Here is a 20202-nt window from a genome sequence, read left to right as displayed (position 1 = left end):
TTTAAGTGCTGATCGTATTCGTAGACTTTGGTACCCAGGTCTGGTGTCAGAAGTGGGATACTCGAGGAAGCAAGTTTCCGCTACCCAACCCTCGCAGACGTCAACATGGAGGAAGTACTGAGAACCCTCGTGAATGTGGCCGCTGCGCAGCAAGAACAGCAAGCTCAGATGCTACGAATCCCTGAGGCACAGGTGGAAAACACAAGGCTCTTAAGAGAAGAGTTAAGCCAGGTGAGGCATGACAGAAATGAACACCTGGTCCTGTTCTCCAGAAAATGTCACCAGCTGATGACGTAGAAGCATATCTGGTGTCCTTTGAGAGACTTGCAAAAATGGCAAAATGGCCTCCTAAAGATTGGGCTGAGAGACTGGCGCCATATATGACTGGGGAAGCTCAGCGAGCTTATATGGATCTAGATGAGGAAGGGGCCTCTGATTATTTGTGCCTAAAGTCTGAGATATTGGCTCGCATTGGAGTTTCTGGGCCAGGCCGAGCCCAGCGCTATCACCAATGGCGCTATGACAAAGAAAAAACGGTCAGAGCGCAAGTGGCTGAGCTTTCTAAAATTTTAAAGAAATGGCTGCAGCCTGAGGAGAATTTGGCTTCTCGGATTATTGAAGTTCTGGTGATAGATCACTGCATCCGGGGGCTGAACCGCGATTTGCAAAGGTGGGTTCTGCAATCAGACCCACAAACTTATGAAGAGCTTGCCACCGTGGTAGAAAGGTTTTGTGCGCTACAGCAAATGACTAAAGAACCTGCATTTGTGCCAAAGCCGCTGCAATGCCAAAAGCCGGGTTTGACAATCCTTGCTACAGGGCCCAATGGCAAAACTGCTACAGACAGAGGGCCAGGTGCAAAGCTGTCTAATCTGAAGTGTTTTGAATGTGGTGAGCCAGGCCACTTTAAGGCAGAGTGTCCTAAACTACAGGATCCCATGGACTGTTCCGTGGCACATATTGGGCCTGCTTTTCCAAGCTGTTTTACCATGAGTCCCACATCAGGAAGTCCTTGTTTGTTCCGGGTGACTGTGCTAATCAACCAAAAACTTGTTCTGGCCTTGGTTGACTTGGGGAGTGAACTTTCATTGGTTTCCGGCTCTGCCTTACCCGAAAACCATAACTTCTCGGTTGCCCAAGGTGAAGGTTCTTTGCGTACATAGCACGACAGAGGAGTATGAAAGAACAATACTACCAGTCACACTCAAAGACAAAACTGTTATGGTGGTAGCTGCCATAGCACCTAAACTCCCATATCCACTCATTTTGGGGCGAGACTTCCCACTGTTTAATGATGTCCTCGGTGAGCGGATCCGGCCGGACATGCCGGCAATTGATGCAACGGTCGGAAGCCCGGTCTTAAAGGAACCGCCTAAGAATCCACAACATCTGGGCATCGATCTTTGGGGACCGCCAAACCGGAATGCCATCCTGGGAGTCACAGCAGGAGTTCCACAAAAGCATCCACCTGCGAGGAAACATGGACAGTCCAAACTAGCATTGGTCGGTGATGTCGCAGGTGAGCCCACCCTGCCTCTCAGTGAGGATACGGATTGGTCCGCAATACCAATTTTGTTTCCTCTGTAGGACTTTGCTCGAGACCAACTTAATGATGCCACTTTGGAACATGCCTTCAAAAGTGTGACTGAGGTAAATGGGGTAGCGAAAGCCGCCCAGCCTGCAGAAGGTATACCATATTTTATTGTTAAAAATAATTTCCTGTATAGAGTTGCTAATGTACATGGGGAAAAAGTAGAACAATTAATGGTTCCTCGGGTCCAGGTAACCCTAGTATTAAAAGCAGCACACACACATGTCTGTGGGTGACACCTAGGGGAGGATAAAACAAGGGAACGAGTTCTGCTTAGGTTTTACTGGCCCGGTGTATACATGGCAGTGAAAAAGTATTGCCGGTCCTGTCCCATTTGTCAGAGAACCTGTCCCAAACCCATGTACAGGGCACCTCTCATTCCAATACCAATAGTACAAGTTCCCTTTGAACGGATAGCTATGGACCTTGTGGGGCCACTGGAAAAATCTGCACGTGGGCACCAATATATACTAGTGGTGCTTGACTATGCAACCAGGTATCCAGAGGCAATTCCCCTACGAAACATAAAGTCCAGCACCATAGCTAAGGAACTTGTATTGATGTTTACACACTTGGGAATACCCAAAGAAATTCTCACAGATCAGGGTACTCCATTCATGTCTAAACTGATGAAGGACATGTGCCAGTTGCTAGAGGTTACGGCGCTTCACACCTCTGTATACCATCCACAAACAGATGGCTTTGTGCAGCAACATGTAAAAGAGGCTCAGGAACGACAGAGAAAAAGTTATGATAAAAGTGCTGTTGTTCGATCTTTCAAGCCTGGCGACGAGGACCTAGTCCTGGTTCCCACCCAGGAAAGCAAACTTTTCGCCCACTGGCAGGGTCCATATGAAGTTCTAGAGGCTGTCGGTCCTGTCAATTACAGAGTCCGCCAGTTAGGTAGGAGAAGGGAGGAGCAAATATATCATGTTAACCTCCTTCAACCTTGGCATGATGAGGAAACCTCGCCTCAGGTAGTGAGTACTGCCATTGAAAAGTCTGAAGTGCCCATAGAGCCAGCTTTGTCCATTCAGCAGAGACAACAGACTGAAAAAAGAGATTCACTGGAACAGGGATGTCTTTTCTTCCATTCCTGGGCGCACTACCTTAATCGATCACGACATTGTCACTGCGCCAGGAGTCATTGTAAAGCAGAAACCGTATCCTATTCCAGAAGCCAGATGGGTGGACGTGAGAAAGGAGGTCGAGAAGATGCTCCAGTTAGATGTGATTGAAGAGTCCACTAGTGAGTGGAATAGTCCCATTGTTCTTGTCCCGAAACCCAATGGGCCAATTAGATTCTGCAATGACTTTAGGCGCCTAAACAGTATGTTGAAGTTTGATGCCTATCTGATGCCACATGTGGATGAACTAGTGGAAAATCTTGCTGGTAGCAATTATTTAACAACCCTTGATCTAACAAAGGGTTATTGGCAAGTTCCCTTGACTTCCATGGCCAAGCCAAAGACTGCATTTTCCACTCCTGATGGTCTCTATCAATATAAAGTCTTACCCTTTAGGTTGCATGGGGCACCTGCCACCTTCCAAAGGGCCATGAATAAATTGCTAGGACCTCACACAGCTTATGCAGCCGCTTACTTGGACGATATAGTGATTTATACCCCAGACTGGGGATCACGTTTAGCCAAAGTTGAGGCGGTCTTAGCTTCATTAAGGTCAGCAGGGTTAACAGCTAACCTAGAGAAATGTGCCATAGCCATGAGAGAAGCCAAATATTTGGGGTACGTTGTTGGTCAATGGCGTGTAAAACCCCAGCTAGACAAAGTGGAGGCAGTCAAAAATTGGGCAAGACCAGAAAAAAAGTCGCAGTTAAGAACCTTTTTAGGCTTAGTAGGTTACTACAGGCGGTTTGTAAGCCACTTCGCCACTAGAGCTGCTCCACTTACGGACATGTTAAAAAAAAGTTGTCCAGATAGATTAACTTGGTCTGATTCTGCAGAAACCGCCTGGTCTGATCTTCGGTTAGCTCTTTGTTCCTCCCCAGTTCTACAAGCACCGGATTTTACCTGGAGATTCTTCCTTCAAACTGATGCTTCTGGTGTTGGCTTAGGTGCAGTCTTGTCACAGGAGAAGAATGGAGTAGAAAATCCTGTCCTGTACCTAAGTCGTAAGTTGCTTCCAAGGGAACAAAAATATGCCACTGTGGAGAAAGAATGACTCGCCATAAAATGGGCTACAGAAACTCTGCGCTATTATCTCCTAGGCAGAGAGTTCACCTTAATAACAGACCATGCACCATTGAGATGGATGCAGAGCAACGGGGAGGTAAATGCCAAGGTAACCCTTCAAGTTATTAGTAGAACATAGACCTGGGATTCTGCACAAGAATGCAGATGCATTGTCACGAAAATATGCGCTCCTCGCGAAGTCCGCGTCCCCCGACTTTGTAGACGCTAGGGGGAGGGATATGTAACAAAGGGAGGCATTTATCTGACAATATGCAAAGAAAACATACAAGCAGAGTAAGACATTGGCGCAGTTATGCACCTAGATTCAGGTTAAACCAAGTAAAGACTTATGTGTAGTTTAAGGTTAACTTACATGATTTAAAAGCTGCTTCCTCTAAGCAAACAGAGAGGGTGTGTCTGTTAGTTGAAACAGAGCCAGTGAGGGGCGTTTTCTCTTAAAGAGAAGGTGGGTGTGTCACCTGTCCTTCAAGCTAAGGCTGGGGGAGGAGTATCATGTATAAAAGCTTGTTTGTGTCATTTGTTCACTGAGACCAACGCTGGGAAAGCTAGCTGGTCCTGAGAGAGAGCTGGTCTATGTATAGCTAGCGTTTAGGGTCTCCATGATTGCTGTGCAAGTATACGGTGTCAAAACATTTACCATCCTGACATTAAAACTACATAAAAAGGAAGAAGTTGTTCGCGTGTGCTTCTGCAGTAGCGGGCTCTTGCCACTATATATATATATATATATATATATATATATATATATATATATATATATATTTATATATTATATATATATATATATATATATATATATATATTTATATTATAAGGTAGATAGATAGTGACACGGGCACCCTTCTGGTGATGCATGCATGAACAACTTCTTGCTGCATAAATGGTTCTTTTATTGTTCACGGCACTATCACAGATAGACAGCACACTTTCCATCTGGATGACACCAGGGGACCTAACTCTTACTAGACACCATCCACCGGCCACTGTCTGGCATCGGTCGCAGTGTCTATTTTCACAAAACCCCTCCCTTTGATCTAATTGCTTCATTAGACCCTGTCCTCCACTTTGGTGTGTTCAGTCTAGGAGTTCCACTGTGCAAGGACTTAACCCAGTATGTAACCTTCTCTTGGAGACTGTCAGCTGAACACCTAACTCCTCTCTTAGAGGCTTGTGGAAAACCACTCCCTTTGTCACATATCCCTCCCCCTAGGATCACCAAGCAGGGTGGTGCGGACTTCACGAGGAGTGCAAACAATGCATCTAGATTGTTATACAAAATCCACGGTCTATATTTGCTTCTGCCAGGACAGTGCTGGAAACCAGTATAAGTTCACTCCCAGAGTCCACTACTACCTGGACAACTTTGTTGTTCTCCCACACAATCTCTTTAATTAATGAGGCACCACTGGTTGCAAAACTCCAGGAACAGCAACTGCAAGTGAACAGTCCTTTCCTTAGGTTTCTGGGATCTAGTGCACTTGGCTTTAAAGTGTCCAAGCTCTCCACACTTGAAACCCCTCTGGTCAGACCCCCTTAGAGCTGGATCTCGACTAGCAGCTGCGTTCTCTTTGAGGACTTGGACTCTAGGATTATACACTTGGGCGATCACATCCTCAGTGTTTATTAGGTCCCTTATCTCCTTGTTCAGCTGCTTGTTGATCTTTCCTATCTCCACATCAAATTCCAGAAAGGATACCAATGCCACAGCTTTGACCTCTGTATTGAGAGCCTTCGCTTCAACTCTGTTGTGTTCCTCAGCATTTTTGTAAGAAAATGTATTTTCATCCTCATGGAGCTGTCGTGCAAGCAAGCAATTTTTGCTTTACAGCTTCTCTTAATGTGTGCGTATATTGCCGAACCATGACAAGTTTTCGTTTCAAAACAAAATTTCAGCTTCTTTAAGTGCTGATCGTATTCGTAGACTTTGGGACCCAGGTCTCTTAGATATGGCTTTTCTCCTTAGATATTCTATATCTACGTATATGATGTCTTTGTATACATTTCTAATTAGGTTTCTAGATTGTTTTTAAAATTTCCCTTAACGCGTTTCTCCATACAGTTTTCTTGTGGTTTCCCCAGAGGAAATTTAAAGACCCAATTTGAAATGTATACAGACACATCATATTAGGAGACACATCACAGCTAAGAGACCTGGGTCCTGAAGTCTACGAATACGATCAGGAGCTGAATCACCTGTCAAAGATAACCACCGGGAAGCTGTTATTTATTGTTGGGGAGAGATTTGAGTATTAGCTGCAGCTATTGGCTCAATACACAGCTAGCCACAGGCTGTATCAACCTCTGTTCCTTATTAGCTCCCGCAGAGAAGTGTACTTAAGAACAGTTTATACCTCTGTACTGAAAAGGAAGGGGAAATGCTCCCTGTAAGTTCCAACAAAGACAATCTCTCACTGTCATTTAGTGGACTTGTCCTATATCGTAAAACTCTGGAGAACATCTATTTGACATGTTTTAGGACTCTTTTCCCGTAAAACGATCACATAAGGTTCTTTATTTTTTTAATCATAAGTAGCCTTTTTATAATTGTTATGTTTACGTTATGTTTATAATTGTTATGTTTATTAATAATAATTAAAATACTATGGGTCTGATTCATTAGGGAAAGTAAAGGAAAAAAATGAGCAACTTTGAACCTTAGCAAAACCATGTTGTATTGGAGGGGGAGGTAAATTTAAAATGTGAGGACAGATTTATAATTGGAATAGAGCACGTCCTAGATCAACTTTTAATGTCACTGTAAAAATAAAGCTATCAAGTATTTGCATCATACATAAAAAAACAGCCAGTATTTTCCTTATGTGCAAAATAAAGGTTCAAAGTTACTCACTTCTTTGCTTTACTTTCCTTAATGAATCTAATTAGTTTCTATGAGGAAGTTAGTGGGAACCTAGACCAGGGCAGCACAGTAGATGTGGTCTACTTAGATTTTGCAAAGGCCTTTGATACAGTGCCACACAAGAGGTTGGTTTACAAAATAAGGCAACTGGGTCTAGGAAACAACATTCGTACTTGGAATCGAAAACTGGTTAGAGAATAGGGAACAGAGAGTTGTGATGGTTTAGAGAGTAAAGTTTCTATTTTTGCAGATGACACTAAACTCTGTAAGGTAATAAAATCAGAGCAAGATGTAGCTTCTCTACAGATGGACTTAAATAAACTGGAGAATTGGGCGGCCAAATGGAATATGAGGTTGAACATAGATAACTGTAAGGTTATACATTTAGGGATCAAAAACAAGAATGCAATCTATAAATTAAATGGAATTAATTTAGGAGAATCGATTAACAGAAAAGGGATTTGGGAGTGCTTGTAGACAGTAGACTTAGCAATAGTGCTCAATGTCAAGCAGCAACTGCAAGGGTAAATAAAGTATTGGCATGCAAAAAAAGGGGCATAGATGCAAGGTAAGATAGTGTAATTTTGCCACTGTATAAATCGTTGGTAAGTCCTCATCTTGAATATGCAGTACAGTTCTGGGCACCACTCTATAAAAAAGATCATTTGGAACTAGAAGGGGTTCAGAGAAGGGCGACAAAATTGATAAAGGGTATGAAGTCATTAAGTTATGAGGAAAGGTTAAACAGTTTAGGCATGTTTACTTTAGAAAAGAGGCGTCTAAGGGGAGATATGATTACTATGTACAAATACATTAAGGGTCAATGCAGAGAACTTTCATAGGAACTTTTTACCCCAAGGACTATACACAGGACACACGGTCACCCCCTAAGGTTAGAGGAGAGGAAATATCACAACCAGCAAAGGAAGGGGTTCTTTACAGTAAGTCAAGATATGGAATTCATTGCCAGGGAAGATTGTGATGGCAGATTCAATAGATATGTTTAAGAAAGGGTTTTTAGTGGAAAAGTGTATCCAGGCATACGACCGTTAATTAAAATGAAGGATAGTAGTGGATATAGGGTAAAAATAGGACTGCAATATTGGGTCTGGGAGGATTTTCACAATTGAAACAGATTGGCGGTTGCTTACTCTGGATCAATTTTAAATATAAGTGCCGGATCGCAGGAGATCTAAAATAGGTTGAACTTGATGGACTGGTGTCTTTTTTCAACCTCATCAACTATGTTACTATGGAATCAGGCCCTATATGTTTTATGAAGTTTTTTTTGGTGTGTGGTATCCTATGTTTGGATAGAGTGGCTGCGATTCCTTTTCTCCATATTTCTCTCATATGTGATGTCTAGTTGAATTATTGCACAATAATTTACATGGGAACAGCAGCCACTATTTCCAAGCAAATACATTTTCTTGTTATTTGACAAATTTTATAACTGTAATCAACAATATGAATTTAATTGGGCAAAAAATAATTTATATTAAAATTTGGTTGTTATAGTGAGGTTTGTAGTCAACGCCCTATTGATATCCCTTGTGGATATTAAAATTTGAAGTAACAGACATTTTCTCTGGCTTCCAAGTTCTTTTGTAGCTAATAAGGAAGAGAGGAAAATGTGAGAGTCCGGTATTCTGTCATTTGAAACTGAATTGACACAACAGCTGAAAACGCTAGCTCACAATTAGATGGGCTATAATCAACTTTAATTTATGCTTACTTTTCCACCAGAAGACTGCTTAAATGTTATTAACAATATTATATTATTATTGATTGGGAGGATAGAATTGCAAAATGTTTAGTCGTCGTGCTTGGATTATATAAGCCCAATAGGTGATTCTTAGCAATTTACAAATATAAACCAACAAAAATGATGTGCAGGAATAAGGCAACAACATGTCAATATATCTAATTTATAATGAAAAGGTAGAGTGGTCACCTTTTATAGCATAGCTTTGTCTGACTGCAAAAAAAAATGCTTTGCTTTGTATAGTGTATATGTATTCCATTTCCATTTATACATTTATTGCAAAAGGCAGAAGACACAAGATGGGACTTCAAAATGTCATTAAAACACTAAAATCCGTCATATCCATGTCATACGAGCCCTTTATGCAGCAGACGTGAACTGGTATGGTGCTATGGTAACCAAGACAGAAGCCTTTAATTGCTTTAACAACTTCCTAAGGCTTAGCTACAGGGATTCGATTTGCTAAGAAGGAAATTATGGCTGTCAGACACAGTGTGTGACATGCAGCCTGAGATCTCAATGAATCTTAAATCTGTTAATATTAACTAAATATCTATCTAGAGACACATGTATTCAACCTGCATCCATAGCAAACATTCTTGCTTCATTAGAGTTTCCTGCACAGGTCAATAGTTCAGTAACAGATGTCCTTTAATAATAGCACTCTATTTACATATTATTTTCTTGTTTGGTCCACATCAATATGTCATTTGAAGTGTAAAGATGGGCTTTTCTAATAATTAAAGATTTTTTAATCACCCTAATCATTCAAACTTTCGGCCAGAAAGATTGAAGTAAAAGTCAAGACCTGCTTTCATTACAGGTCACAAGGGTTACAGTTTGGTTTGTGATCTTCATCTGCTACTAACTGTTAAAGAGAATGCTAAGCAGTATTCAATACAAGTCAATTTACTACTGTTCTTCATAGTGGCCTCAATGATCATTTAACCTAATATCCTTACATATTCAGTGAGCAGTTGGTAACTAGAATTTGACCTTACCTCCTGTAATGGTCAATGGCTAATAATCACTATTAGGTATTATTTGGAATTCAAGATTCAGGAAGAGGCTTGGAATAGGCTAAGACAGGGTCAAAAGCAGGATTTCTAGAGGGGGGTTCCATTATACAATGCCACAGTGTATGAAAGGTGCATGGCTATCATATGAGACAGTGATAGGCTGCTCTTCGTCTCTCCCCATCCCTTCCCATCCCCTTCAAATACACAGGCAATGGTGGCCAACTGTTTTGATCCTGTTCGGGCAGTGACAATTTTATATGACTGTCCTGCTCAGTCAGTACTTTGTTTTGAATGCAAGTATAGTTATAATGGGTGTCCTGCTTTACACTGTGTTGCTTATTAAGGATGAGCTGCTTGCATCTAGCTGTAGAACATGTTGCTTGCCCTTAACTGGCACTGCACTACAGCTGAACAGGACATATATCTGCCAGTCATGACTGAATGGGATAGTCATACAAAACAAGGACTGTGCTGCCTTCTTCTACCTGTTTTTGTAGTTTACAATACTGGCAGCTGCTGGTCTCTTAAGCTCAGTTGCTGCTTGTCTGGATCCTGGAATGTTGGGGCCCTGTTTGATAAAATGGGAGATACATAAAATATAGAAAGTCTAGCAGTGCATGAGCCCTGTCACGGAATTGCAGAGATGACCACTAACCGCTATTAGCACAACTGAACAGGGAGGCTCGGAGTCTAACGTACCCCCGGTTTTCACCAGGGACCCCTGTAAGGGAGTTTGGACTTAGCTGCAGAGGGTAGGCAGCTCGTGGTTCTCCAAGACAGTCACCGCTAAAAACACTGGATCAGAAGTTCAGGAAGTGCTGGAGTAGGGAGTGAACCAATACTCTGGCACCCAATTTGTGTTAGAGGGTGCTATATAAACCATAAGGTGCACCCTGATTGGGTGATAAAGATTCGGCGGTCAGACACGCTGACCGGTGAGCAAAGATAGCATTCCGTTGCCTAGCAATGAGAAGCGAGTGAACTGGGCATGTGCATGAGCAGCGTGCAAAGGTACAAGGGAGTGTCCCCTTGCTAGGTAACGGAATGCAGCTGCCGGGAATTTGCAGTCATCCATCTCCTGCACCAATTGTCAGTGCAGAGACGACGCCTGACACTACCCCCCTCTCCTGAAGAAGATGAATTGGAAGTCTGATTCTTCAAAAACTTTGACAGTAGGTGGGGAGCATGTAGGTATTTCTTATCCACCCAGGGCCTCTCTTCAGGGCCATAGCCCTTTCAGTGGACGAGAAACAGAGTCTTACCACAAATAGATTGTGATCTCAAGGTCCGTTCAACCTCATATTCATTGCCCAACACCGTTTTGATGGTGGGAGGAGGCGGAGGCTGAAGGTTGGAGAATTCATTAACAATCAATGTTTTTAATAAGGAAATATGAAATGAATTATGCATGCGGAGTGAAGGAGGTAGATGGATATTATAGGTAACTGCATTAATAATATGGGAGATGCGGAACGGACCAATATATTGGGGAGCGAATTCCATAGATGGTAGCTTGAGTCTGAAGTTGCGCGTAGACAGGCAAAACTTGCCCCCAATGTGAAGAACTGGAATCGAAAAGTCACATGCCATCTCTTGAGCTGCAGGTACCGATGCACTGGGAACTTCTTAAAAGGTGGGAGGTAGGGAATGTCTGCCAAAGATGGTAAGGAAAGGAGATGTTCCAGAGGATTCCTGTTGATGAATGTTATGTGAAAATTCCACCCAAGGTATATAATCACTCCACCTCTACTGCTGCTCTGCTGTGTCATACCCTTCACAGGTTACGTGTATATTACCAAATCCAATATAAAATACTCCTACTAACATACAATGCCTCTTCACATGTTTCAAAATATCTCTCAACTTGACATATCGCCTTTGCACCAGATCTGGGGCCTGATTCATTAAGGATCTTAAATTAAGAAGTATCTTATTTCAGTCTCCTGCACATAAGTTAAATACTGACTGTTTTTTCATGTAGCGCACAAATATCCACTTTAAATTTCAGTGTACAAATAAGCTATCAAGTATTTGTGTGCTACATGAAAAAACAGTCAGTATTTAACTTATGTGCAAAACAGAATACTAATTTGCACCCCTTGCATTGTAACATGGTTTTGTCCAGGAGTGACTGAAATAAGAAGTTTCTCAAGTTAAGATCCTTAATGAATCAGGCCCAAGATTAGGAAGTCAATGCAGAGCCGGAATCCAGAAAATAGTACTGGTAGACTAAAGGTTTAAGTGATGCATACCATGCTAGAAAGTAGGGACTCGGATGAAACTACTATGGTAAAAATATATATAAAATCCATACTTTTTATTCATAGCATAATTAAAACATTAATGACATGATTCTGTCCGGACATATTCAAAATTGACACAAGGGCATGATTATATCGGAAAGAAAATAATAAGTAATTGTAGATAGTGTCCAATAATTGGTTCCAATGTCATAAGTTTATCTTATGATTGATAAATCATAACTGAATAAAATAGGACAATTCAAAGTAACCATGGTTATGTCCAAATAATTGTTTCATTGCCATTATTATATTTAACAAATAGCCTCACAACAATTAATATCAGATCTGGGGCCTGATTCATTAAGGATCTTAAATTAAGAAGTATCTTATTTCAGTCTCCTGCACATAAGTTAAATACTGACTGTTTTTTCATGTAGCGCACAAATATCCACTTTAAATTTCAGTGTACAAATAAACTATCAAGTATTTGTGTGTTACATGAAAAAATAGTCAGTATTTAACTTATGTGCAAAACAGAAAACCTGCAGGAAGGAAGTGGTTGTGTATAATTGTCAACACTTTCAGCTGCTCGTATACGTTGTGTATGTTCATAGGGTTTTAGCTTTTTTTCCAGCATGTTTATGGCTCTTGATATAACCACCTTGTAGAACTGTTTGTGGCGAGTAGATAAATAGTAAAGTGTATGGCTAGTATTAAGTGTTACAGTTAGAAAGTCTCTGAAATATTTGTAGCTCCAATCAAATCATCAAAAATTATATAAAATATATAAAAATTAATAAAATGTGGAAGTAAAAATGAAATCATATTTACCACTCTAACACATAATTCTGTACACCATGTCCCTAGTAGCACAGAGAAAACAGACCCACACCACTTATATTAGAAGCATTTTGCTATTGTTCTTGTTATATGTTATTCTAATATATTCTCTAGCTTATGCTCATTACTATTCTTTTAATTCTTCCATTTCATTTATTTTAGTTCTGATCTCATCAGGACAACAGCCTAGATGTTCACATCACTAAGGTAAGCAAGCATGCACCCCTTCTTTTCTCAATTCACACAGGCACTCAAAACCGACACTTCCATAAGCACTGCACCATGGAAACCTCAACAAACCCTAACTTATAGGACTGGAACCCCTAAACCTTTCATCAAGTAGCAACAAACACTACAAACTTTCCAGTCACAAGCCCAGGTGGTCCAGAAATCATATCTCCTGATTATGAATTTTTGTGCAAGACATATCTATAAGCTTAATTCAAAGTTGTGCAAATAGGGACATACCTCCTGTTTTTCTCTAGAGTCAGGGCAAAGTATTGAGTCTGTGACACTGTGACAATGTGTCTCACTGAAGCGGTGCCCATGAAGAATGTGAAGAAGCAGAGACCCAGTGATAACATTGCTGGAGCTGGCCAGGAGGCAAAGAGAATAAGAGGACTTTACTCAACAGATACCTGGCATTGCTGACAGCGAATCTGAGCAGATTCACTCTCAGTCAATCAGTGGCCAGGATGCACTGCAGAAAGTCAATCGTGGCTGGCAACGCCCCTAAGCCCCGACACCTATAGTTGTCTGATGAGGGTGGCGGTGGAACAGTGCGAAGACAATAAGATCTGAATAGCAGTGGTCCAGGAGCTTGAAGAGAAGTGTCCCTCTTCAATCAAGAGGTCTAGTCTATAAGCAAGGATTGAAAGGGACAGAAGCTTTTCAATCAAGTGACACGCCCGCTGGGGAATAGGTGCCGCCTGGAAATACAGAAATAAGCGATGGGTGACAAGTATGATTCCCATACTTGTCACCACATTCGGGCACAAAGCCTGTGTGCATAATTTCATGCCCTGTGGGTACATACAGGTGTCAATCATTAGGAGAGAGATCACCCCAGTCTGGTATTGCCATCTTGGTCCCATTTTTCTGTTCAAGTTCCTGGTGGCCATTTTGTAGCTGTCTTTGTGTTTATTTGTTTTTGTATGTTTTGTGCTTTGTTCCCTGCAGGATACTGCGGATCACGGTTAAGGAAAGAAACATTGAGGAATCCCTGAAAAGTTAATTGGCAATACCACTATCACTAATCCCACACTACAACATTGCCACCAACACCGGAGAGAGGGGAAGCTGCAGGTCAGGATCACAGGATTGGATGCACAGTGGTGGAGGAAACAGGAGAGAACGACGTATGGTACATGAAGGTGAGGGACAGGTCATACCAATGATGATACATATAGCTCAGGGTAAAGGGTACACAAGGCCCACATACCAGCACTGGATATTCACAACACTGCTTCTGAGACTTCACCATCATGTTAAAATCATTTTTGAGATGTGAGGATACCAGGTTTTTAGAACCAACGTTCATTAGGTTACCCGGCCCCCCTTAGGTTGAAAACTTCAAATCACACAGGCAAGGAAGGGAACAAAGGATAAAACGCTATCTTTACTTTTTATACAGTAAAAGAACAGAATATAAAACTATAAACTTTAAGCAATTGGTCAATGGATCACCAGTGTCATTTGGAGTCCAAGTAAGGTTCCTCACCCACCTTAGCCACTCAAAAGTTCCACAAGAAAAAGAGTCTGCCAACAGAAGGTACAGGGACTTTTCGTATCTTGCTGCTCCCGCCATTGTGTGGCTCTGGGTATCAGTCTCCCCACTACTGTGGGCACACTTATTTACCCAGAACCTGACTAGTATCTCCCGATGCGGTGAGTACAGGACAACAATGATCCCCAGATCTGCTGGTAGAGAACAGAAACCCAACACCAGTCAGCCCCACATCTCCCAGAAATCAATCCTCAGAATTAATACACCCCCCCCGAAGTGGCTCCTTATATCCATGGTCATATTCCCACAGTGTTTTCCCCTTCCCGGGCAGACCCCTGTTTCTCTCCTTCTTAAACATTGGTGGGTGCTGGGCCAGGGGGTTGGAGTGGGAGTGCACAGTGGCTCCCCTGCTGTGTCCCTGCCACAATGTATGGGCCAGTCCAGTGGAAGACAATGGCTAATACTTATATTTACTCACCTCCAGATCTTGGATAACACAGTCCCTCCTGAAATTAACATCTTCCACGCTTTTGTTACGTATCAGGGCTCCCAGCTGTCCCTCACTTCCTGTCCCTTCCTTCTTACTTCCTCATGTGTCCGCAATAAGTTCTCCTCCTGTCCGCCGAGCACAACTTAAGAACTGGTCTTGGGGTGACTGTCCATGTACTCCGTGAGGATTGACAGGCTGGGGGGGAGATGTTATCAAAGAAGTATGGTCCAGTCCCATCTAAAGTGAAGTTGCCATTTATTGTAAATAAGCTAAAGATTTATTTGCATCTTTATTTAGGTTTCAAAGAACCACATTCTTATATAAAAAATTTAAATTAACAATTTACTAAAAACTGATCTTCAGCAATTACCATTGGACTGTTGTTTGTTGTTGAATGCATCCATGTAACCTAAAGGGTTTCTGCTTTAATGTGCTATTACAGTTGCTATATTTTACTAATAGTAATACAGATTGGAGCTTTAGATCTATGCTTCTGGTATTTAATATACACAAGATAATATATACTATATATGTATCCATTTCTGCCAAGTACACTTAGTATGACAGTATGTTTCTTCATGCTTGGCAGTTGAATCCAGTATGTTTGTTTATCTACTGGATTTTCTTAGCAAACAACTCTAAGGGCTAGATTTACTAAGCTGCGGGTTTGAAAAAGTGGGGATGTTGCCTATAGCAACCAATCAGATTCTAGCTTTCATTTATTTAGTACCTTCTACAAAATGATAGCTAGAATCTGATTGGTTGCTATAGGCAACATCCCCACTTTTTCAAACCCGCAGCTTAGTAAATCTAGGCCTAAATGTGCTTCAAGTGAGTTAAAAGGACTTCTGCTTTAACAGCTGGGTGATTTTTTTTTAAATCACCTTTTCCCATGGATTAAACAGAATATTTTTGCAGCTAATGACATACAATAGTAACTGCATCCTTCATTGATGTCTGACTTTGAGCTCACATTAGAATATGAACAGATGGTGTAAACCTTGGTGGCCATATCTCATCCCTCAGGTTTACTGTACATGTGATCTGTCAGTAAATATCACATCATGCCAACATGCCAGTGTAAGATGTGTAGTTTCAGCTGGAAGATAAATATTTGCACAGTAGAATATACTGAAATCAGTAGAATAATTTATAGAAGAAAACACTAGACATATAAAAAAGAATATATGAAGCCGCGTTACCTTTTGGTTACAAATAAAGAGAAGTCAAAGGCTGAACATTCACTGCTAACACAATGGACCTGATTAATTAAGGAAAGTAAGGCTAAAAAAGACAGTACAGTTGCTCTTGGACAAACCCTGTTACAATGCAAGGAGTGCAAATTAGTTTATGATTTTTCACATAGGATAAATACTGTATTTTTCATGTAGCACACAAATACTTGATAGCTTTATCTTTACACTGAAATGTAAAGTTGATCTAGGACATGCCCTTCCCTAACTGTAAATATGCCCTCACATTTTAAATTTACCTCCCCCTCCAATGCAACATGGTTTTGCCAAGGTGCAAAGTTACTCCTTTTTTTTGCTTTACTTTCCTTAATGAATCAGGAGCAGTGTGTTTATTTACAATACTAGTCTCAAAAATGCTAAAATAGTACAGTAAATACAAGAAAATGCAGGAACGGTGGCTAAGTGGTTAGCACTTCTGCCTCTCAGCACTGAGGTCATGAGTTTGATTCCCGACAATGGCCTTATCTGTGTGGAGTTTGTATGATCTCCCCGTATTTGCGTGGGTTTCCTCTGGGTGCTCCTATTTCCTCCCACACTGCAAAAATATGCTAGTAGATTAATTAGCTGCTAACAAATTCACACTAGTCTGTATGTCTGTCTGTTTGGGTGTGTGTTAGGGAATTTAAACTCCAATGGGGCAGGGGCTTATGCGAGTTCTCTGTATAGCGCTGCAGAATTAGTGGAGCTATATAAATAAATGATGATGAAATGTGTGATATAAGGATGTACCTCTTAAAATAAATCTCTAAGCAGAAAAAATATTAACATGTTTTAGTTTATTAACTAAAATTACTTATCCATAAATTATCATTGTTATTGCTGCTCCCCGAGCATCTCCCCAACAAAGAATTACTAGTATGCAAATTGTTCTACCCAGAGCTTCTATGTGCCAAGTGCTCTTTTCACTTTACAGTGGCTCCATTCTCTACATCACTACACCTCACTGGTCTCCATTGTTTGCCACAGACACAAGCACCACTGCCTTCAAAGCCTTGCTTTATTGCCAGATGCATTTGTTATAGCTTGTAACACTTGTTTAAATTGTCTGCTAATATGTTATTGCAATATGTATATATATGTCCAGGGGCGAACGGAGGATTGTCGGGGGGGGGGGGGTTCCCCGGGGGGGGGTGTTTCCCCCCTCCCCCCCCAAAAAAACACCCCCCGGGGGGTGTTTTTTTTTTTGGGGAGCAGCAGCTCCGTTTCTTCAGCGCTGTCCTATATAGCAGCCGCGGCGCTGTCTAAGAAGCGTCCGCGGCGGTGCTGTATACACTACAGCACCGCCGCGGACGCTTCTTTGACAGCACCGCGGCTGCTGTATAGGACAGTACAGCTATAGCGGCCACTTAGTTACCGCAGGGGGGGTTTCTGAAGACTCAGAAACCCCCCCTGCGTGCGCCACTGAAGTCTTTTGAAGATAGACAGCCACACCATGAGGCCCTTTAAGTGTGTCTATATATCATTTTGCCTATTGCTGGGGTAGAGGGTGGGATGGTAACAGATAGAACAGATAACTGACTAACTCAGAAGCTTCAAGAATAATTTCAATACTAGAAACATTAAATTGTGCAGGTGATTCTGAGAGAATTTTTAGGAAAAGATATGAACTTGAGCTATAAAAACAACTTCAGTCTAACAGATTATCACATTGCCTCAAAGGGGATCTCAACTTATAGTTCTTATTCTCCAGTATTTATAAAATACCAACAGTTTTGCACTGTACAATTTGTATGAGGTACACAGACATTACATCCTGAAATACACTGATCCCAGATGTGAAAATGACTCTGCTCACAAGCACAACTTACAATATTACAGGAAAATGACCAATTAGGAAAAAGACCAATTTAGACACAATGGACCTGATGGTGATTTAGACACATGTTAGGTGTAAACTACGTTTAAAAAAGCCATCCGAAAAAATGTATTTACACCAAAATGCTGAGTCTCATACATCACAATGTTGGTTATACCTTTTGATGTTAAAAAGGTGTTCAATGTTGTTAATGTGGCTGTTAAGCTACAACGCTTTTGTAACTTAAACAGGTTTCTCTTTATTAAAGATTATAATAGAGATACTCACAATAGTTAGTAACTTGTAGTACAGCAGGCAATAACAGTATTATGCAGTCTTGTACACAGATACACTTGTCTATGGTGGTACTGCAGTTATAAATATATGGTTGCAGGTCTCTAATATATACCGCATGTCCATCCAGGTTATTTGTGGGCAGACAGACTCTTCTTCTATATTGCTATGGGAGCCTCTGGTCACCTACTCAGTATATTTGGGGACTTTATAGCTACATATGGACCGCAGCCAACAGTACTATGTCCGTTATTTCTACTGGTCAGACAGGAAGTGCCCCCACTTCCTATTTCCTCACTAGACCACTGGGGATCGTGCTGCGGAGTCAGACACATGTTGGGCGCAAACAACGCTTAAAAAAGCCATCCTAAAAAGGCTACACACAAAATGTTCCTTGTCTTGTATACAGGTCACTTGAAAGCTCATTGTCTTGTACAGTGGTAACCAGAATGCTCCTTCACTTGTTTAGAGGTCATTAGAATAGTCTCTTCTGTGGCTGAAAGGTATTGTATTTGAGCATAGATCTTTGACGTAACATTTTTTTTTTTCAGAAATGTCATTGGCTATGTAAACCGCACCCACATTAAACAAACCACGCCTGCACGGTTTTTGTCACACCCACTTTTCCATTGCAGCATGCTAGAAAATCCTGGGTCACTTGCTAGTGATTGCCCCAGACCAAAAGTTGTCAGCCAGACCCTATTTGCTTTTGGCAACGGGTAAACATGAAATCAAGCACAAGCACCACAGTTAAAGTTGTTCATGCATTATGTATTGAAATACCAATAACCAAGTGGAGGACGGTTGATACTTTGAACCTGCTCTCTAGGTAGAGTTATCAGTGAAAAACAAGAGAATTAGCTATCACACTAATGAGGATATTGTCTAAATGAAAGGAGTTTTAAGAAAGGCAGGCAGGCAATGTAGCATAAATAAGTGGTGCTGACTTTTGTATAATGCAGCATTAGCTGAGTCCCTTGCGATATCTACTGGAGTCAGCCAAAATCTGTTTTAAGATTGAATATAAATAGAGATTTGTTTGTAGAATCAGTAATTAACTCCAAGCTGATTGACTCACGGGATGCTATTATGTGTGTAGTAAACAAAAATACAAGAGTTCTAAGGGAGGCAAAAACCTATTAATTCTATTCTGACAAAATGTAACTTAATAACATTATCATGTTCAAGGTGTTTTAGACTTGTAGGTTGTATAAAAGAAAGATGATGATAACTTGTCTTGTTGAAATAAACTATATGTCACTCTATAAATAGGCAGTTGCTTCCAACTATGATTACAAAATGATGGTTTACTGCAGAGCAGCAGAGTGTAAAGCATACTGAATATAGTGGGATTTTATTTTCAGCGGGTAAAATATCCTGACAGCCTCATTTCTAATGTCTTTCTGGTCAAGCAATGATCCATGCACAACACATTAGTCACTACGGAATGTAAGTTGAGTAAGTAATGCTTATTATATGAATGATTAGAATGTACAACAAGAAACAAATAGTAAGACAGAGAGGTAAGAACTACAAAAGAACTACTTTTGGCAAAAGGAACTGGTGTGTGCAATGCCGGACTGGAACATGCAGGGCCCACCGGGAGGAATGCAGTGGTTGGGGCCCACTAAATTTAGGTGTGCCCAACTGTAAGGGGGTGTGGACAGCCATTAAAGGGGGTGTGGTCAATCAAAGGGGTGTGGTCAGCCCATGAATCACAACATATAGCAACATATTATGTTTTTTTATTATTTGTGCACTGGCTGTGTTAGCTTTTTTATTGTGTCAGAACCCCTCCATATCCCATTAACTGTATATAGTGTTATGTTTACTCTTTATATCAGACCGTTGAAGGGAGAAACAAGAGCACAAGGTTTCTGAATACAAGTGAAAGCAGAGTGTGACAGAGAGAACTCTGTGCAGTTGAGTTCCGGCAGTGTCCTGCAGTGACAGCCAGCCTGGCGTGCCAGACTACAGAGTGCTGTGTGCAGGGGTTGGCGATCCCTGGTATAGAGTGTACAATACTTGTATTCTGATAGGATACAAAGAACATTCTCAACCTGTTCCTTCAATAGAAACATGTCAAAGGTCTCTAAACACACAGTTTAATAACATA

General features: G+C 41.2%; 1 long non-coding RNA gene across 1 annotated transcript; it reads left to right on the top strand.

The window, feature by feature from the left end:
- The first annotated feature begins 12690 nt into the window (after positions 1–12690).
- On the top strand, positions 12691–19954 carry LOC142109240 (uncharacterized). The gene is made up of 3 exons (XR_012680315.1): positions 12691–12735; positions 13708–13833; positions 19931–19954. It is a non-coding gene; the product is annotated as an uncharacterized LOC142109240 (long non-coding RNA).
- The last annotated feature ends 248 nt before the right edge of the window (positions 19955–20202 follow it).

This window comes from Mixophyes fleayi, chromosome 1 (assembly GCF_038048845.1).
Source record: "Mixophyes fleayi isolate aMixFle1 chromosome 1, aMixFle1.hap1, whole genome shotgun sequence".
NCBI lineage: Eukaryota > Metazoa > Chordata > Amphibia > Anura > Limnodynastidae > Mixophyes > Mixophyes fleayi.
This window is presented reverse-complemented; position numbering and strand designations above follow the sequence as displayed.